Raw genomic sequence first — 7,503 nt, forward strand, 5'->3', positions numbered from 1 at the left:
TGTGTGTGTGTGTGTGAGGTGGAGGATTGATACAGGTGGTGTGAAGGTAAACTGTTATCTCCAACTCTGTTAACGGGGTCTAAGGGAATAATTGTTATAAGTTTTATGATTTTTGAAAGTAAATAAATGCACAAATGCAAACACACACACTCACAGCAGCCTGTATAGACTCCCCACCACCATCACCGCTCTGTGTGTTTGACAGACTGGAGTGTAATTCCTCGATATCCCACCTCAGCTGTAATCTACACAGCAGATAACACCTGACAAGGCTTCAGACTAACACCTTTGGCCTGCATTATTCAGAGAGAATCAAAGAATATGAGACGTGCAGGGTGATGAAGGAATAAGAAATCTCGCTCACTGAATCTTTTTTTTCCCCCATTAAGCTGCAGCGCTCGATGGGGAGGAGCAGGCGCCGATGGCCAGCAGATTAGTGAAGCCAGAATGTGACTGGACGATCGATGATTGGAAGCCGCAGGACAGAAGGTACGATTTGGATGAAAGAGGAAGGAAGAGGTGATGAGCATTAACCTCCCGGATTCTTTATATGATGTGTTTTCATCCTAAATTGAAGACACATGTTCCTCTTCCTACTTCACTTTTCTTCCTCAGCTGATCTTTGATCGCCTGATGAACACAGCTGACAACACAAGGTGCTTTTCACAGTGGACAGTCTGTTTTCTGACCCATTTACCTCATAAAGCAGTGATGCATGAATTAAAGTGACAGTGTTGACCTCCTGTTCAAATCACTGCCTCCTGTCCTTTCAGTGCATCAGTCAGTCTCACAGGTCTCACTTGATGTATAGGAACAAAATGCAAAGCCCCAGATAGCTCAAAGAGACGGTACACACATGCTGCATGGACGTGGAGCACTAAACGTCACCTAAAGCGCTGTCTGTTGAACCAAAGGGGCGGGGGGGTGCAGCAGAAGCTGAGGATGCTGTGCAGCTGAATTAGCTCAGTATGGAGGAGATGAGAGTTGTTGTCTCAGATAGCATTCAGATTAGTGCTCATTCACTGACACTGCCTCCGGGGGGTCCACGCTGAGACCTACAACAGAGGCAACCTTTTCAACAGTCTGTTAATCCTGATTGCATCCTCAGCCTTGATGCTGCCTCCCCAGTGCATCACCACAAAAACAAAGGCCTAATAAAACCTAGTGCAGACTGTGGGACGCTCAAAGAAGAGAGGTAAGAGAGGTAAGTCTCTCTGTCGCGGCTGCATCTGTTCCAGCCTCCGTACCCATCATCAACCTTATCAAAGGGTGGAAAGAAATACTCCAGAGCCACAGATCCAGCTCTCCAAAAATACAGGTGAAAACAGCAAACGCAGCGGTGTCAGTAGTTATTTTACAGGAGCTGAAACAGTGAGAAGAAGGATCAGCTGCCAGAACTCTCTCAGAGAACGCAGTAACATTCTGGTGTCAGCGCAAGTTTGTCTGGCGTCTGCTCAGACGTAGGCTGGTACCCCCCACAAAACTGCAAATTATACCCAAACAGGATGGAACATGTTCATTAGTGAGCTTTGGATGTGCTGATGGGCAGATATAGTTACCTTTGAACAGACTGGCTGTTTCCTCCACGCTAAGCTGAGCAGCTGCTGGTTTCAAACAGTGTGTACATTCACACACGAGCGTGGTCTCGGCCTTCTTATCTAACTCTGTGCCAGAAAATGAAAAAGCCCAAAATGTTAAGGTCTTTCTTTAAAGAAAAGACAGAAGCATTATCTGCTCCTGAAAGATTTATGGGGTACAGGATCCTGACGGTGCACTCCCAGAGAAAAGTACAATTCTCCTCAGCCAGCTTGGACTCTTCTCCTGGCTCGTTAGCTCATTGACTGTCCATCGGTTTTAAAGAGAGTGAGACGAGCTCGTGTGATTCGTCAATAGTGAAGCCTGCTCCAGCTCCACATGCTGATCCAGTATTTCTTCTATTAATAATATATTATCAACATTCAGGCCTTTTTTTAAAATCCCTGAATGAGAGTCTGTTGATGATAGTTTCGGTTTTTCCTGCATCTCTCTCGTGATCCTTCGAGTCGCCATTGCAGAACTTCGAGTAAGAAAAGTCTCATCAGTGTTCTCGACATAAAGTTCAATTACAAAGTCCCTTGTTCAGCATTGAGTCCATTAAAGGATCCTTCTACTGCTGGTTTTATTATGTATGCATGGCTCTCAGTGTGTGTGGGAGGATTCTCTTTCACATTCAGGTGATTACATGCTGCCTCTGACTGAGTGTGTGTGTGCGTGTGTGTGTGTGTGTGTGCTCCTGCAGCCTCTGCAGTGTTCTACTATGGCACTGTCACGGTAACTGTGACTGATTGTGTGTGTGTGACACAGTGAGGGACAGTGTGTAAGTGTGTTGTATCAGTGAGCAGTTGTGTATGCAGCTGCTGCAGAATTCAGGTATGTGGCTTTCACGCTACCTGTCTCTGAGATTTGAATAATATGAAGCAGACACTGAAAAATAGCCCCTCAGCCAATTCACAATATACATTACACACTCTGCTCCTCTTTGAAATGCGAACAACTACACAGTGTGTGACGGGAATGCACCGAGCTTATTAATTCTTCAGGGTGTTGGGGACATTGCAGGAGTGTTTTATGTGCTACATACCTCACTGGGGTTTTCTGCCTGCGGGGGGAAGAGGTGTAGCAGGGTGGCCTGCTGGTTACAGAGGATCATCCAGTAGCCAGAAACTTCCCAGTTCCATTCTTTTACGCTCATCCCAGTGAAACTCTTCACCCCAGCTCTACCTGCTCGGTTGCCACCAACCTCTGAACCCCAGAAACTCAGAAGCTCATTTAGTTTATATTTGTTTGTGTGCAGCGCGTTAAATTGCTGTAGCTTCTGGTTTAGCTACAGTACTTTTAACTTAAAAGTTTTCATGGTCATTTTAATGCTGATTAGGTTTGATTGCCCAAGGGAGCAGTGAGCCCACTTTTTGAAACTGATCGTTTCATGTGCACGGCCATCAGTTTCAATTTAAGGCTGATTTTTGGAGAAGCTGGGTTTTGGAGATACACTAGTTTTTATCTCACAGGAGCCAGTTTGTCAGTCTGATTCTGGCCAATTTATAACCAAGTTCATTTTTTAATGTTGGCTTTCATTTTTTCTTCCTAATGATGTTAATAGAAGTCTTTTAAGTCGCTCTTTAAGCCAGTTTCTGGCGCCTAAACACACCAAAGCTACAGTGAAATGACATTTTGTGTTGGTTTTATTATTCATTGTTCTGTTAGCTAAGCTCTGGTTGAGAGCTCGTGCTAATTTGCTTTAACCAATACATCAGCATCCCACCCCCTCTTAATCCCACTGACACAGCTCTGATTGGTTATCCCAGTTAAGAAACAGCATTAAACTGGTTTAAATGGGTGAAAACACCAGACATGTGGGCAGTGATTCAGCCAGACTATGTGTAGAGCTGCTGTGTTGTTTCACTGAGTCAAACAGTTGCTGAGGGTATAACGTAGATAACTCTTTACCTGTTGCCATCAGTGAACGGGAGACGAGAGAAGAGCGCCAATGTGGTCATAGAGAGACGGCCGCCTGTGACGCACGGCGGGAACGAGCAGACAGAGAAAGAAAGGATCCGAGGCGAACAGAGACAAGGCAGTGCCAACCATACCAGATGTTTTATCGTTTCAGCTCGGAGCTGCTCGGTCTGCTCCAACCAGCCCTCTGGCAACACCTCGCTATGTGACGCTCACGTTAATGCCAGAAGTGTCTGTGTCCCCCCCCCCCCCCCCCCCATCCATGTCTGCTGTCTTTTCATGAGTTTTATAGGAAGCAACAGAGAGGGTGGTTTAGCAGAGTGGGGTCGTGTGTGTGCTGGTCCATTCTTCCCTTCAAGCAGTTTGATCATGGTGGGAGTTCGGGTTTAGGGTTAAAGTAATAATCTATTACATTTGCATGTAAATTAATCAGTTGTGTAACTTCTGATCTCTGACATATTAGCAGTTGATCCCGTGCCCTGCACAACGGCAGGATGTTTGTCTGGACACAGGGTGTCTGCAATTTAGTGGTTTTTACTCTCTGCTAAATTTTAACCCGTACAGGCATCCTGCTGTTTTTTCTGTATTGAATCCCAGATTCGTTAGTATTTTCTGACTTTTAGTGTCCAAATGAGACCAGATATTGTATTTAGAGGCCAAACATGTTGTAAATCTGATTAGAATCTAGTTATTATTGGTTGTTGAGCAGCCTGTTTGAAGCACATAGAACAGGACATGAAGTGACCGCTGCAGGAGAGATTAACAGTGAACCGGTCCCTGCTTGAACCTGCTGTTTCAAGCGACTTATCATGTTTGGTAAATGGTTTTGTTTTCTCTTAATTATTACATCTGTCTGTGACATGTTTCCTTGTCTCCTGCTATATCCTGTAGTTAAAGTCATAACAGCAACAACATTTGAATGTCTGAGCTGCAGGAGTGTGTTCAGGTCAAGGACAAAGTACAAGCTGTCGAAACGAAAAGACTTTTATTCTCTTGGCTTACGTGACTGTACAAGAGACTAAATGTTAATGTATGTGTAGCTGTGATGGAGGGAATGACCCCACCCTTAACCCTTCACCTCATGCTATAATCTCTTCAACCTCAAGCTTGTTCTGGTTTGTTTTAACTTGAAAAGACACAGTTTTTAACAGAACGCACTCTTCCTTCTTCTTACACAGAAAACCTGCTGTATTGTTGTAAAAGCCCTGACAACAATATTCTGACCATGGATTCAGTTTCCAGCAGCAACATGAGTTTGAGGAGAAACAGGTACAGACCACTATGACCTGCAGCTCACGATGCACTGGATAGAGCTGGAGTAAGACTGGGGGCAGTCCACCCTGGTTGGGGGGGTCATTAAAAACTGACCACATACTTGCACATTGTGGTAGCCCCTTTGAGAGTCTCCATGTTTCTGTGTCTGATCACTCAAATGAAACTGAATGTAGCTGTAATTAATGTTTCCCTCTATGTGAGTCCTAATCCAGCTGTAAATACTGCAGGGTAAGTGGGAGATTCTACCTGGAGTAAATACAACTTCACACTCTTTCTCCCGCCTTGGGTTTTTTACACAGGACGGACTCTGACACTGCCCCTCGAGGAGGCTGAAGGAGGGTCAAGAGTGACACCCCAGGCTGGTTTGGTACATTTTCTACAGAACTGTGAGGTGGAAGAAGGAGAATTATTTCTTTTGATATGAATTAATATTAATATTCTTTAATCCAGAGTTAATCTGTACTCTTAAATACTCCCACAAAACAGAATCAGCTTCAATGAAACATGAAATGTTGATTGTTAAGTCTTTTTCTCTGTTAGTCTGTTTTTTCTACAGACATATCTGAGAATTGACATTAGTACCAAATTAAACAACGTTTTACAAAGAGTCAACAGCAGCTGTACGTCTTGTGGAAGCTCCTTCACTCTCTCATTCAGAGGATCTTGTCAGTCTGCATCCTCTGCTGGCAGCAACACTGAATATTTCCAACAAAATAATTGGTTCTCAGCGAGACAGCGTCTGTGATATTCACACAACTCAGTAGCCTCTCAAAAACCTGAACGTTTGCCACTTCATCCACAGCTCTCCCAGACTTTGGGCCAAACTGTCAAGAGTAGCAACAAGAAATCATTTTCCCATCAAATCCCAAAACAGCTTTAAATAACATACAAACATGAGCTGTAGTTTAAACGTGAGTGTTGTTCTCACAGTATAATTATAGTTTATGCTGTAGAACAGAAAGAGTTACGTATATTTTGTACTGTTGTTACACAAATGTCTTCGAGTTTCTCATGCTGAGTCTTTGCACTTGATAATTGATGCAGAGCAGTGTTGTGTGTAGACACTGTCTTTACTTCTTCATTCCTTCTTTGATTGTGTTTGTGCCTATTCTGCAAATTGATTTCCCTCTGGGTAAATAAGCTCCATTTACAATCCAGTGAGGGATGGGTCATGAAATGTTAGGCAGATTTAACCAACAGATGCAGCGCATGTAGTAGAAGTAACAGCACACAGTAGGAGGGTTGTCGCAACCACGTGCTGCAGAGACCACGTCTTCGGCAGCATCCATTGTCTTGTATGTTCTGTTTTCATGTGGTAAAAAGACTCGGTGCACTTTCACTGAGCAGCTGACAGGTAAACGTCACAATAATGAGCTCAAGTCCCTTCGATGGCCTAATAAACACTTTAGAATGAAAAACATCTCTTGAACAACCAGCTTATTTTTAATTGATGTAACAGCAGCGTTGTGCAAGAAATGAGTTGTGCACAAACGCAGAGCATTGTACGTCCTACAGCCCTGCTATCCATTCAGTTGGCGTCTGTTGCTGTCAGACTTGTAATTCATTCAGTCTTAATCTTGTATTATTATGCTAATACCACCCAATCAAAAACATTTCAACAGTAAATTGAAAATGCAGAGTATTTCAACAGCAAACAATTCAACAGTGACAGCAAATTTGGCAGTGCTGAGCTTAGGGAAGCATTTGGCATGGCTGATTCATGTTTTGAATACCACTGGGCCACAAGCTTTAAGCACTGAGAACCACTGACAACATTCAGACATGTTGATCCAAGTGGCGGATCCTCAGCTTCACCAAAGACGCTCGGATGTGTGGAAGTGAAGTGATGTTTTCACAGAGAGTGGAACGAGAGGGCCGCGTTAAATTAGGGCGTTCGCTTGGATGTACAAGTACATTTTAAAACTTATATTTACAGTGCATTTCTCACTGTTAGAAACCATCAGATGGTGCAGAAATAACAGGGCTGTAACCAAACTAGCTTGGAGAAGTTTTTAAAGCTTTGCCAGTGACTTTGGACCTTGTATGCAATAGTCTGCAAAGTTTATTAACCATTCTGCAAATCCTGTTAACTGTAATTACACCAGTGAGCCAAAACATTATGAACACCTCCGATCATGTTCTCCACAAAACAACTCAGCTCCACCGAGACATCAACCTCTGAAGGAGCCCTGTGATGTTAGCAGTAGATACTGTGTTTTTGTGCACTGGAGCCACCGTGGATCAGACTTGTTCTGGTACATCGTCCGACTGTTTCAGGTCCAACACTCATCTGTCTAGACCTGTTCGTATCTCTGCATCCAACACATTCACTATGAGAACCACCCAACTTAAAGCAACTTCTAATATATCCAGAGTTAATCAACATAATTAGTGCTATTCACCTTATTGAGTGGTTATAGTGTTTATTCATTTATCTTTGTATGACGTGAAAATCAACTTGCAAGTTTGCTAGAGGGTTGATGGATGATTCGGATTGATTCGTCAGAGAAACACTGTCATTAACCTTTAAAGGGAAATAGCTTGTGTGTCTTTCCCATAAACTCTGTCCAGTAGATATTTTGGTTCGGATTCATGAATTAAGCGTGATGAGAAAACTCAATACAAAAAGTTGCCTTGTGAAAGTAAAATGAGGGTTGTCAGTGAATGTCAACCATACCTGAAGACAGGACTTGTGTGATTGTCCAGAGGCTGATTCCAGTTCACTTAAATTAA

The sequence above is a fragment of the Anabas testudineus genome, chromosome 5 (assembly GCF_900324465.2).
Source record: "Anabas testudineus chromosome 5, fAnaTes1.2, whole genome shotgun sequence".
Classification (NCBI taxonomy): Eukaryota; Metazoa; Chordata; class Actinopteri; order Anabantiformes; family Anabantidae; genus Anabas; species Anabas testudineus.